At 39.8% G+C, this 14559-nt stretch overlaps 1 protein-coding gene across 8 annotated transcripts in view; it reads right to left on the bottom strand.

The window, feature by feature from the left end:
• sif (guanine nucleotide exchange factor still life) overlaps positions 1–14559 on the bottom strand; it is a 674511-nt gene that overhangs the window by 142196 nt on the left and 517756 nt on the right. The window lies entirely within an intron of this gene.

Raw genomic sequence — 14559 nt, 5'->3', positions numbered from 1 at the left:
TTGTGAAATCATATGGTGCAATACACCTAACTCTATCTAGAAAATCTGTGGGGCAACGTCGAGCATAACTGTAGAGAAGGAGAGATAGTGAGTGGACGGAGCAGAGCAGTGCGCGTTGCTGAAAACGGGTGATAGCTGCAGCCGTACTTTCCCCTCCATGTGCTCACTTCGTGTCTCACGCGTTCAATGGCCGAGCCCAATCGAATCCTAATTGCACGGATAACTTGTCTTCGTTCGTTCGTTTGCTGTAGATATTACCGGGACAGTTGTGGAGGCGCATAGTGGATGTGGAGGTAGAGCGCCTCGCATTCACGATTTGGGCCACAGTGCAGATGATGTCACTATTACATGATGCTGAACTAGCAAAGCTAGAATCGCGATCCGCCAACATTGTCGCTTGGTCCAGAGAATCCCGGGAAACAGTGTAGGCGAAATGCGCCGAAGCGGATTGTGGAATTTCCACGCCGGAACGTGCTCTTCCTAACGTGCTCTTTTAAAGTTCCATGTGTCATTTTCCAATAAATGGTAGTTCGATGCTGCGAAGTGCGCTATATGAGTACATTGTCTCCGAAAGACGCGTGGAATGTTCAACACGGCAGTTCGGCGCGCCGTAGTGGGCAATAATGTTGGCGGATGGTGATTCTGACCATACTAAAGATCGGTAGATCCCTTCGTAGTACAGAATCAGGTAAAATTGAGCCCATGCCTAGACGAATGATTATCGCTCTGGTCTTTGGTGTGAGCGGTTCCCGTTCTATTTCCCATGGCAACTCCAAATTATCAGCGTTGATTACATTGGGAAGCACGTCGTCGTCTTGTAATCAAGAGGTTCCGGGTTCGATACCCGATGGAGGCACATGGTGGTTTGGATCCCACTTTAAACTGTACGTCCAGTCCCGATTAGCCTTTCTGTGCATAAAGTGGACTTCAATTCAATTCAATGCATTGGGATGCTACCTGAATAGAAGAAGTAGTGGATTGCAGACTAGAAAGCCACCAAAGAGCGGCAATGTGATTCGATGCACTGAACGCTTAGTGAAATATCACTTCACAAAGCCTTGGTCCTTAAAAGGGTGAGAGAGCCACGGAGAAGAGGATATATTATTAATTGGTCTTTCTTTGCTGCCAGAATCATTAAATATCTCAATATACGATGGTCGCATACGCTACATTTGTCACATCTTCAATACGTCTTCTGTAAAATCTGCATTTTATAGTTTATTGATTACTTTTAATCACTTTTCTATCTACCTACAGGATTTGTCCTGAAAGTAATGCAATTTTTCTTTCCCGCAACTTCTCCTGGTGGCAGCGCGTTCGGACTGGTTGGGTTAGGTGGGGAGACTCTTAGCTTCACAAAGCTTCCAAGCTCAGTCTGCTCCGAGCTCTGCGAGAGTCAGGATCGCTGTTTCCGTGAACCTCCTGTTAGTGCTTGTGTCACGACGTGCAATGGAGAAAATGATCGAACAACGTTACGCGATCAAGTTCTGCGCTAAACTGAACAAAAGCCTCGCCGACACCCACCAAATGATTCAACAAGCCTACGGGGACTCTGCTCTCTCCTATTCCCAAGTTTCCAGGTGGTTGAAGTTGATTAAAAATGACCGGGAAGAAGTGGAGGATGAAGCCCGCTCTGGACCGTCGACAACCAGCAAAAGTGACTAAAATGTGTCCTCGTGTTCGTGATCTGTTAAATTCAGATCGTCGAATGAGTGTTCGGATGATAGCAGAGACTCTCAGTATTCCGAAAGCCACTGTGCACGACATCGTTCGCGACAATTTGCACATGCGGAAAGTGTATGCCAATTTGGTCCGCAAATTGTTGACTGACGACCACAACAACAACCGAGTGACGATCGCGAGGGAACTTTTGGAACGTGTGCAAAACGAACCTAATTTTTTGGACAATGTCATTACCGGCGACGAAACATGGGCATTCGAGTACGACCCGGAGATGAAGCGCCAAAGTTCTGAATGGCACACCTCGGAGTTCCATCGTCCCAAGAAGGCAAGAATGAGCAAATAAAAGGTGAAAACCATGCTCATTGTCTTCTTCGACGCCAAGAGTGTGGTCTACAGAGAATTCGTACCCCAAGGACAGACAGTCAACTCTACCTTCTACGTGGAAGTGCTCAACAGATTAAGAAAAAGGGTCGTCCGCACTCGAAAGCAGATCGCCGCTACCTGGCTGTTACACCACGACAACGCTCCCAGCCACACCGCTCTGCGCATCGGGGAGTTTCTGGCCAAGCACAGATTGGCAACGTTGCTCCAGCCCCCCTACAGTCCTGACCTCGCTCCGGCAGACTTCTTTTTGTTCCCGAGGATCAAGACCGCCCTGAAAGGAGCCCGTTTTGGAACCATTGACGCGATCCAAACTGCCGTGACAAAGGCTCTAAAAGAGGTCCCCGTCGAAGCCTTCCAGGATGTGTACCGTGCATGGAAAAGTCGCTGGCAAAAGTGTGTGGATGCCCAAGGGGCGTACTTTGAAGAATTTTAAACGTTTGTAACGATATCTTGAATATTTTGTTTACGAACTTAATTGCATTACTTTCCGGACAAACCCTGTATATTACTAGAGATGAAGTGAACAAATGATTCAGAAACAAACTCAAAGTCAACATCTCATCCAAAAATCAAATTCAGGACCCAAAACTATTTAGATGATATTAGATTAAGGCTGTCAGTACGCTTGATGTATGAACTTGTCAGAAGTGACGTTACATAATGCGGTTCGAAAGCGCCATTTAAACGATCAATCGAGTCCGCAGCATGTGTAGTACTTAACGTTGCAGTCTTGTGTACTTCACTCGTTTCTTCGTTGTTCACTTGTTTGAAATCATGGAAGTCGAAAGATGTTGTTTGTAGTTCTTCTGTTGTGTGGAAATGTAAACGTAAGAACTTTTTAAAATGCTATGGGATTTCTATGGTGGAAAACAAGTGATTATAACGGGGGGAAAACAATGTGTTGGTAGTTTTATCTACTGACCCTATTTGGCGCTGCAGTCGAAGTGCAATTCGAAACATTTTCGCTTCTAAAAATAAAACTTCAATAATATCAGGTACTGACTTTCTCCCAGCTCTGTATTACATATAAAGCACGTAGAAAAATGTGGCTCACTAACAGGTGCTCATGTCCCGCGGGAAGAAAAGATGAAGGTTTCCTTTTCCATCAAAAGAAAATAAAGGCCGAGGGAGGCCGTGCCCTTAAAAGGATGCTCGTAAGAGGCTCACAATAGGCAGGTCTGTCTGAAGCAGCCCTTTTCAGAAAGGGCAGGCAGACGCTGACGAGTATGGGTGAGGAGAAACTGAAAGACAGTAGCACAAACTAGGTTCATTTGGAACCAAAAACCAAGATGGAACGTAACTGTAAATGTGGAAGCATGCAGTTTGTTCAATTAGGTACAGTCAGTAAAACCTGGAATTATGACATGCGAAATATGTAGAAAAAACATTGAATGTGTTAAAAAACTTAAAATATACAATGTATTTGTAATGTTCAGTAATTTTTACTATTGTGCTACTTGTTAGGTTCCTTACAGTGAGTTATTATTCCGAATTAATTTCTCAATGTTTAATGAACTTATTTTGTGCCAATAACTGCAGACCTGCAGCCGCTATTCCCAGAATCAGTTGGTATTGCTTGCAAAATTTGGGAGTTCAAGAACAAAGTACTACAATCGAAGCCTTGATTTTTGCAATATTATTTTCATGACTTAAAACAGTATAATGTGGAGGTAAGAGACGAATATTTACTGAATATTTAACAAATTACTATTTTGAATTAGTTTTTACATATCTTTGAAAGTTTGCCTCACATATACGTACATTTGCATTATTCAACAAAAGTAAGGAAAGGTGTTCTCTGTGGCAAAGTGGTTAGCACAGAGGGAAATTCTATTCAGTTTAAATGTTTCCACGAATTACTTGGAGCAACGTTGTAAGTGAACTGGAATATGGAAAAAATTAGTGCCAATAACCAGTTTTGGTCGGTACATGCTACTGTTGCGTTCCGTTCTTAGTTTGTGTGGGTACGATAATAACGAGTAAGTTAGATCATGGTCGGCATAGGTATGTGGAATGGGATGGAAAATAATGTCATGTGAAAAACGGGTTCTTTGTTATTGTTGCGCAAATTTTGAATTTAAGAAATTGATGTGGCAAAGCAATTCGCCAAGAGTTGCATAAAAAGGTATGATCCTTATACTTTTTATTTCCTTTTGCAAATAATTAATCGTTAGTACATTTTATGCTACTCATGTACATGCTTATTTCGAAAATTTCTTTTCAAAATTTCTTCTTTAATTTATCTTATCTTTCGACGGCCTATTTTACAAAAAAAAAATCAATTTCGAACTTTATTTCCCAGTTTTAGTATTTACTCTAGAGAACTGCGCTTTGATCAAACTTAGAGACCATTGAGGTCAGCCTGGAGCCATCAAGTTGAAATCATTACTAGGAAACAGAAGACAGGAACAACATCCATCATCCTGCATATTGTTCCGAGAAACAGGGATTCTATGAGAAATCGGCGGGTAAGGTCTGGCTGAAGAGAGGCACAGGTGAGGGGGAGGGGGTGTTTGGTCGACCTGCATTCATCGGAAGGAGCAAATGACGAATCGACCTGGACGCCTGCAGAGCATTGAATCGAAATTCGAAACACGTGACTGAGAGGAAAACTGTTCTCCCGCTGCGCTCGGTGGGATTCGAAAAGGAGTTCATCGAAGATGAGGGATTACAGCTTCCAGGGTCTCCGGGTGAAAGTCTGAGAAAGTTAGAAAGGGAATCCAGTCGGTGGAGATGAAATTGGGATTGCCACAGCCCTTCGATTGATAGGAGTTGGCGGAGGAGATTATTTTATCATGTTTTAAGTAAGGGCTCGGGTGTAAAACATGGTAAGTCACATTTTGGAGTTACAATGTGCATCGTGTAGTCCATCATAAATGGAGTCGAACCGTACTCGAAGTGTTTCATTTCGTCAACAGATGACAGAGCTAGACGTGTTGTTTGTAAAGAATGATTTCAAATGTACACAGGGCTAAAGTTTTTAATAGTTTTCACTGATATTTAGCTCTTATGGATATAGTTATAATTTCGAACCAAGAAGAAGACATATTTGCAATATCAACAATAAAATGATTTGCTTTCATCAAAGTCACACATATTATAAATAGGAAAGTTAATTAAATTACAAATACCTTATTAGGTCCACCATAAAAATATTATAACTTTTAAAATGCACATTACAGATTTATGAAAGAAATATTTATAAAAAAATTAAACTGTTCCAAATAATTGATATGATTCAGATCAAATTACATATCCCTTAAGTGTAATACATTTTTGGCGTTGCTTGTAAGGCATGGTATCTTAAAGCAGCCTGAAATACGCATACGCAATTAAAAATCAAACGAATTTATATGTGACTACAGTTGTTTATATATAGTAGACGAAAAGCATGTGCTTCTCTACTAGATCGCAGTTCACATCCAGGTACGAGAGTAAAATTTAATTCGAAACTGCCATTACGATCACTTTGTAAACTATTATATAAAGAATGGTATCTACAGTAGATACCACGTTTTACATGAAATAGAATGTACGTGACCATGCACAGTTTTAGTCGCATTTTTGATTGGCAACTTCTTCATTCTCGTCATTCTTAGTCGGTGGTACATATTCCGTGTCCTTATGGGAAACATGTACACTTCTAACTCGTTCTCATCTTTGCTGTTGCCTACTTGCGAACTTTCTGAGACAGTAACAGCCGTTTCGCCGCCATCTTTGCTACTTACCATACTTTCCATGAAACAAGTTAAAGACAAATACAACAGAAAGTTACAAGGTCATAATTGTATCTTCATTGATTTGCTTTATTTTACTTCGCGTCTTGTGTCACTTTTGGCTTATTTGCGAAGATGGAGATGAGTGATGATATGATGAAATTGATGAATAAGCACTCAAAAACATCCATGCTCAGGCCGGGATTCGAACCCGGGACCCCTGGTGTCGTAACGCAATTTCCTAACCACTCCGCCACGGGGGCCGATAATTTATATCTTGAAGAAAAAAAATCGTTTTTCGTTTTTCTGTTTTCGAAAAAAAATCGTTTTTCGAAAAAAAATCGTAGGGGAGAGCTGGCCAGTTGATACAATTTGAGAGTTTGATTTTTTTTCTTTCTTATGTTGCTAGCAAGAAAATAAAACATGTTACTACTCTTTACCTTTATAAAAAGCACATAAAAATTTCACAGATATAATTTGTAAGCTGAGGAGAACCTAATTAGTAACGCAGGACGCAACGTCTCAACTTGCCCCGTCGCGGGGCAAGTTGATACTGGTATGGGGCAAGTTGATACTAATTTGAAGTAGGTTGATAACGATGTGACATAGTTTGATTAAATAAGACAAAATGCAAAAAAGTAATTTTGAATTAAAGTTAGTATTCAGGAAAAGCATACAAATATGAACAAAATATCGTATCATGATGGATAGCCTACATGCAGTCAGTCACTATCACTTTCTGTTATGCACATACTGTATCTGATTTACAGTGAACACAGGTGTACATAGAACTATCGTATCCGCATTTTAAGTTAGCCCATCTACTGCAGAAAATGCATTGTATCCATTTTTGACCAGGTTTAGAAGCTGAAAATGGTTCGAGGCACATTAGACACAAGCCATCTTCTGACTCTGACTGAATTATTCTTCTTCAGATATTTCCTTCTTTTTACCTTGAGTTTATCTTTCGGTCGGTCCATTATTTATTTTCTTACTATTATTTGCTGACTCCCTTTTTCCTTTTTTCAAAGAATGGCACAATCTTTTTTCAACTCTTTCTGATCTCAATTTATTGTTAACTCTTGTTCGAGCTTCATTTTGTAATCTGTTCTTCCCTGGTGTGTCTGTAAGAATTGACGATATCATTCGTTGTTTCCCTTTTCGATTTGCATTTTGTTCTCCAGCCTTAGAATACAGACGTAACTCTTCTGGGCTTACTGACACACGATGCAATTCTTGATTGTCACTGCTGGTGGAAGGTGTGGCTTTCAATCCCAAGACGTTGGTTTCAGAGATTCTACTTCCATCAGGTAAACGATCTTACTTATGTTCTTCGTTCATTGGTCGATCAGTTATGGAACATGGCAAATAATCTTCTTCAGTAAAAATATCTGGATTGAATGTATGAGGCGGAAATGACAACATAATGATCCCGTTGTCCTTGCAGAAATTCAACACTTCAATCGACAAATGAGAACCATGATTGTCCAGTATCAATAGACATGGGTGATCGTTACTTGCCTTCACGTGGCTCTGAAAGTGTTTCATAAACAGCAAAGAAGAAGACGCTGTCATCCATCCTGTGGAATATGAAGTTCCAATATAACCACGGGGTCCGCTCTGAATAAAGTGATCTTTAAAATATACCCTTGGAAGTATGAACATTGGGGGCACGGAGTTTCCAATCGCATTTACGGCAGTGGCAATTGTGCCCCTTTCTGCTGACGTTGCCTTGGCTACTTGACGTGCACTCTTTTCTGCAACGATTTTCCCAGGGAGCTGAACAGTGTGAATACCCGTTTCATCGGTGTTCCAAATACTTTGCTCTCAAATTTGTACTTATCCAGAACAGCTTTTAAGTTATCAAAAGATATGCTACGTTCTGTCAGTTAAAGCTAGAACCACGGCTTAGACTCGAGCCTTCAGGCTCTCTAAGAGACAGTCTAGGATGCCTTTTCATGTATGCAGTAAACCATTCTTTCGAGGGAATTTTATTATTTATCCAAGTGTAAGGAATGTTCACCTTGTTAGCTACTGCTAATTTACATGCAAACTCTCTGATGTTTTTAGGCGTCAAACCATAGTAGATCCTTGAACAGTGGACAATGTATTCCTTTAGTTGAAGTTCTAAATCTTCAATGAAGACCTGACGATGTTTGGAGTAACCTATTCGTATTTTGGTATCCTCACTTTGGTTTACCTCATAAGAGTCATTTTGTCGATCCCATATGTCTTTGCGACTTCTTTCAGTGACAAGGTACCATTCTTGACATCGGCGTAAGCTTTCTTAAATGTTTCAATTGGTATTTCTCCTAGAATGCCGGACCATTTTCTGTAAAAAAAATTAAAAAATAGAAGCAGCTGGGGTAAGTTGATACACCGTATCAACCCGCCCCAATTCACCCGTATCAACTTTCCCCAACCGGCGCCATTTGAATTAACGAACTATAACGTACTACAGACAACAGAAAAACAAACAACAGTAACCGAGTTTTCTTACCTTTTAGTGGCACAACACACATCCACCAAGACAAAATATTTCACAGTTCAAGTAAGCCCACCAGGAGACTTCAAACAACATCCAAAAAAGTTACTTTACACCCTGAAAAATACACTTGGTCGGATAACTTCGCCCACAAAATTGTTCGTTAGCCACGCACACGCTCAGACAATAGGAACTGGTGAACGGCGTCTTCTATTTAACGGACATTAACCAGAGAATGCGCGTTCCCTCGTAAATGGCAATGTATCAACTTGCCTCCGTCTCAACTTGACCCGATCTACCCTACTTCCACTTTCCAATTTCGAAAAAAAATATTTTTAGGTTTTAAATTTTCCGAAAAAAAGAAAGCCATTCCTATTTTATGTATAAATTGCTTATTGAATCACAACAATCTAATATTGCCATTGTATGCAATTGGATAGTCTACGTAACACAGCTATGTATCAAGAGAGGCTTGTGAATCGCAATCTGCTTGGCATGTTGAGGTAATGAATAGAGCCTCTGTGTGTGTGAAGTAGATATGTGAAGCTGAAAAACCGCTCATATATAAACTTTGTTTACTAATATTGATCTCCATATAGATATAAGGATTTTTTTTAATTACAAGCATTCAGAACTTATTTTTTAAATACTAACGTAATAAAACGATGAAATCTACTTTTGTAATGGTGTTACAACAAGTAGCTCAGGTTATTGTTTATTGAATAAAATTATTATTATTATTAAAGGCTTTCATTTTTGTGTTACAAATTGTTATGGTTGCTATAAAAAGTCTAATGTCAAAATATTATTATTGAACTGACAACATGCCGGACCCTGTGATCGAGTGGTTAGCACATCGCGCTGCGACGCCAAGGGTCCCGGGTTCGAATCGGGCTTGGTTGTTTGTCAATGTCCATTCATCAATTACATCATTTCATCACTCATCCCCATCTTCGCAAATTAGCCAAGAGGCACAAAAGGCGAAGTAAAATAAACTAAATCAATTAATCAATCAATAACTGACATCATGAGTTAGCTTGAATAAAGTGGTATCTGATCACTAATTTTGATAATATCATTGAATGTAAAGCATGGTAACTACAACAATTCCTTGAACAACCCTCAAACAAATCGCATGTAGCACCACCGAAAAAAAAAATTGGATGAAATATCATGTTTGTGTGATAATAAACATACAAGTGAATCATACTTGCTGTAAATAATTTAGAAATATATTTTAATTTGTAAATCAGATTTTTTTTAAAACATCAACTTTCAATATCTCGAAACCTGCATTTTGTCACTTACCATGTTTTACACCCGAGCCCTTCAAGTATCAAGGTGATGAATGTTTCGGGGTTACTAATTAAGGACATATTTTCGAACGGGAAGAAAGGTGTGACAATACGTTGTATGAGTGTATGTGTATACATCAGAGATACATAGAGAGACAAGGGGAGAGAGAGTAGACAGCCCGAGAAAGAGAGAAAGGAATGAGAAAGACAAAATGGAAGAAAGGGACAGAAAGAGAGAGAAAACGAGAGAAAAACCAGGGTCGTTAAGGATTCAGTAATTGTAAATAATTCAATTCCGTTTCGAGAGAGAAAATCAGGAAGCCTAAGCGGGTTCTGGATGGTAAGGAACCTTTTTATTTTTAAAGTATTTCAATTCGGTCCCGGAACCTTTTTTTAATTTAAAAACAGTCAAAATTTGGTATTGAAATGAAACATTACGCAACTTGGACCTAATTTAAATTGCCCGAGAAAAAGGTTCCGGTCCTGTTACGGAAATCAATAGAACCAAACCATTAGAATTTATGGGTTCCTGGACCTTAACAGCCCTGGAAAAAGTGAAACAGAAAGAGAGGGAAATAGAAAGAACGAGAGAAATAAAATGTGATCCGCAGAAAGGAGGAAAAAAAGAAAGAAAAAGGAAGAGAGAAAAATATGGTAAGAGAAGAGGAGGTAGTGGGATAAAGATAAAGAATATGGAAGAGTGAAGAAGAAGGGGAGGAGAGCTTGTCTCGATACTACTTGTCGGGTCTCTGATTCTTCTTGCATCCATGTCTACGAAAACTTTTATGTCTTTCTATTAAATTTTTAATATTTTACGCCGCTTTTCCACTTTCTACGCTAATCGCGGCGATGATGACGATGAAGGGTGTAAACATTAAATAGTTGGTGGGAAAAATTCTCATCCATACCTTACAGAAAAATTAAACAATTGGAAAAGGTGTTTATAGCAACAACTCTGATAATAATCTACTATTTAATAGAAAATAGACTTTCTGTGCTACGAGTCTATTACAAATGTCTAAACAGCTAAGATTTTTCTGAACACTCTAGAACTAAATCTTAAAGAAATAACTTTCTCTATATTGTAGAATATTTTCGAAAAGCGAAACGATTTTGAAAGAATTGTTCATCGAAGTAGGTTCCATAGTTGTAAAGAAAAATGGTACCACCAACAAGAAAACAAAAGCAATAATAGAATAACAACAATAGCAGCAGAAATAAGAACGAAGTCTCTCCCTTCACTTATAGAGCTCGCCACGTAAAATACATTTTTCTGTTTCGGGGTATGGCAACACTTACGCGCTTCCCTTTACTTCACATGTCAGTCAGTGAAACTTCACCTTCTATGGCAGGTCGCTCTCTTTGTGCGCGAAACAATAGCCACGCGATCCAATAAAGTGATCAGTGATCATTTTGCCAACGAAGCCAGTCTCCAGTCCTTCAATGTAGGGCTTTAAAGGGAACAATGCTTCACCAATGCCAAAAATAGTTTTTTTAAAAGGTCTTTCTTTCTTTGGAGGATGGCACTCCATAGAAGTATGCAGAGGTTATTAAATACAGACGTTTCTCCACAAGGGTGCTTTCAAGCAACAATGCCTCGAAGAACAACGGAGCAATGTGACTATAGACGCAGAGGTGTCACCACTGGGTGGACGTAGGTGAGCTCTAGCTTACACTGTAATGGTTTTAGCACACTCAAATAGTGGTCACGACAAATTGTCAAACACCAATTCCTCGTTTACAGGAGAGGTAGTGAAGAGAGAATACAGAAATAGATGGAAAGATAAAGAGATCTTGAGATAAGGAGAAGAAAAGTGAGTGTGAAGGGAGAGAGAGAGAGAGAGAGAGAGAGAGAGATAAATGGAATTTATATTTAGGGTTATCAAAACTACAAAATCTGAACTAAATAAACAAATTGTTGTGGTGAATAGCAGAACATTACATTTGGTTTGTGGTAAGTGTTGACGATGATATTTATTAGCAATTCTGACCCCTCTATTTTTTTTTTATCCATGTGCTCATTTTAAATGAAAAAGGCAACTAAAAATATTAACAATATTTTCCAATCTTACCAAAGAAAGCAGGAAAGGAGACAACACAGTGGCTATGATGCGATCATCACAATGCTTCTCTAGCTTTTACCTCCTCAGGGTCGCCGAACCTGCATCTCTCTTATGACAGTGAGATGCTACACACTTGACCATCCCGGCTATAAGTTAAATAGAGAGAAGCTAAAATAATAAAGGAGGACAACTGGAAAGTAGTGCATAACGAGAAGTAATTTGTATTTTATTTTATTTTATACTCTGTTCCGGCGAGCGAACGAAAACAAGTCTCTGTGAAAATAGTGACTCTAGAGGGGTCGACCAATAAACGCATGAGAGGAAACGGGATTCCGTGGAGGAGGGAAAGGGTCTGCAGCTAAGAGCGGTTTGCAGGAGCGTGCTCTGCTTCGCTACGCCCACTCACTTTCTCCCTTCTATGCCGTCATGCGCAACGTTCCACCAGACTTTCCAGGGATAGAATATACTTGGATTTTCTGTTATTTTTGGCTCGTCGCGACGATGAGGATGAATGGAGATTAGATTAAATTGATAAGAGGACACACATAGACATAAACATCGTAGAGAATTATACAGGTCCTGGGTTACGGCCACGTTAATGCAGTTTCCAGTATGCATTACAGGAAACGAGGAAACCGAGAAGTAATGTAAAATAGGTAGAAATTTAGGAAAATTGAAGCAAGTACAATGAAGATAAACAACATGTGTGTCAGAGTAACGAACGACAATGAAATGTGGAAGATGGTGGAAGCAGGAGATGGAACGTAGCTATTTCCCCAAACACTCGAACAAGAAGTTTAAGAGCAAGAGTGCACGATAACTTCGGATCCGTTGCGGCTATTCCTGCAACCGAACAAGAATATGGCGCGCCCAGGAGATAACCATGGCAACGGGAAGTAGCATTCTCCGTTTCCTCGTCCCGCACACGGTCAACGGCTGCTGCTGCTGTTGTGCCTCTGGGATCGGCTGGAAGGAAAATAAAAACTGGAGAGCTCCGAGAGGGAAGGGTTAAGTGGGTAGTCAAGAAATAAGGAAGGCGAGAGGAATGGAGGCTATCTCCCTCCACTGGATGCGCTCGGAAAGTCGTTTAATTATCGCGCGCTTGCTCTGGTAGGTCGTACACCCGGTTGATGGATGCTCGCAAAGGCAAGCAATGTACCGCTGACCGTTCGCACGAGCGCGAGTTCGGGGTCTCACTTATCGCACGAGCCTCTAGCAACCTCGCCTTCTGACGTCAGAGCTGTATGCCTTCGTTGTAAGCGTACGTTTGTTAGATTTAGTTCCCTTTGAATAAATACACTGCAGATGTACGAGGGACAGTCAAATGAAAACCTTCATTTGTTTTTGTTTCTTATCAAGTAGATTTCTGTATGTAGGGTTGCACACGTTTGTTGCATTTTAGCATAATCCCATTGCGGACCCACATATATTTTCAAGTCTGAGTTAGTGCATGTATACCTCAAGAAGAAGAATATTTGGAATCTATGTGCAGTCACTTATGAGCCGCAGCGAAGGTGTTACCTCACATCTGAATGCGGACTGAGGCCAATGTCGAACTTCCTCATCCATTTGTAAACTTGCTGGTGCGATAAGCATGTATAGTGATAAGCATGTATAGGTCTATCGGCAGCCATGGGAGAGAGAGAGTCACCTTGTCTTCAATTCTTAGTCTAGATTTCAGTTAAGTATCGTAATTATTGGTTTGATCTTTATATTTTTTGTGCGGGCATAACTGTTGATAAGTTGCTAATTGATTAGTTGATCATTCCAAAAAAAAAAAAAAGGTTAATTTCGTTGAATTTTCATATTACCATTTTCAATAAAGGAACTTCTCTCTCTCTCTCTCTCTCTCTCTCTCTCTCTCTCTCATGCAAGCTCTCCCTCTGAATGTGTATTCTTAAGTAAATGATAAACCCAAAATATGTAACTTAGCCAGTTATTGGTTTGAATAAATGTATAGTTAACATGAATTGTATTGTCGAATTTTGATTACTGCAAATTGAGTTACTGTTAGACCGAGCTTTAACGACCTCTTATGGGACCAGATCTGGTAGGAGTTCAGCCCTGAAAGGCGGTTGTGAAATATATACAGATGTGATCGAGGGATTATATGTTGGATTTTCATTTGCCTAACGTCCAGAGGACAAGGAACCACTTCTCTTCACTGGTGCATGTGTGTGGAGGAGGCGCCATCTTTAAAAATTACAAAATGGCGTTTTGTTGCTCGCCTGATCAGTGTTGCACCCTTGAGGTCATTTTGTAAATAACAGTTGATCCCTGATGTAAATTTGACCTGTACACAGTCTGTTGTATAAATTTTAACGGACTATTAAGGTTTTGATTGATTGATTTGGTTTATTTTACTTGGAATTCTACTTTTGGCTAATCGCGAAGATGACGAGGATGAGTGATGATGTGATGCAATTGATGAAAAGATTCGAACTCGAGACACCTGACGTCGTAGCGGGCTGTGCTAACCACTCCCTCACGCTAAGACGAAAAAATTCAAGAATCATTAACGACAGAACTCGAAGTGAAAGAACTGAACAACCAAATAGCTTCAGGTAACTGGATTGTTTCCTAAGTAGTGACATAACTTGCAATCGGGAAGTAAAAATGAAGATATAATAGAAATTGCTTTTTGTGGTCCTTTGAAATAAGAATCAATAAAGAAACAAGTGCAGTGTTTTATATTGAGTGTGGCATTGCATGACGTAGAAACCTGAACGATAAACGGCTATAGTTCACGAAATATGGCTATGGCAGAGAATGGGGTTTGTGAAATGGATTGACTAGTTAAGAAATGGAGCCGTGTTGGAAGAAGGTGGTGAATAAAAAGCAATACTCCAGGTACTCGTGAAGATGAATTGCTCTCGTCTTAACTTTTACTATCTAAGCAATATAATCAAAGTTCTTTCCACCCATTAACTTGC

Source organism: Lepisma saccharinum, chromosome 1 (assembly GCF_977018435.1).
Source record: "Lepisma saccharinum chromosome 1, izLepSacc3.1, whole genome shotgun sequence".
NCBI lineage: Eukaryota > Metazoa > Arthropoda > Insecta > Zygentoma > Lepismatidae > Lepisma > Lepisma saccharinum.
The sequence above is the reverse complement of the archived record's forward strand: the minus strand, read 5'-3'. Positions and strand labels throughout refer to the sequence as shown.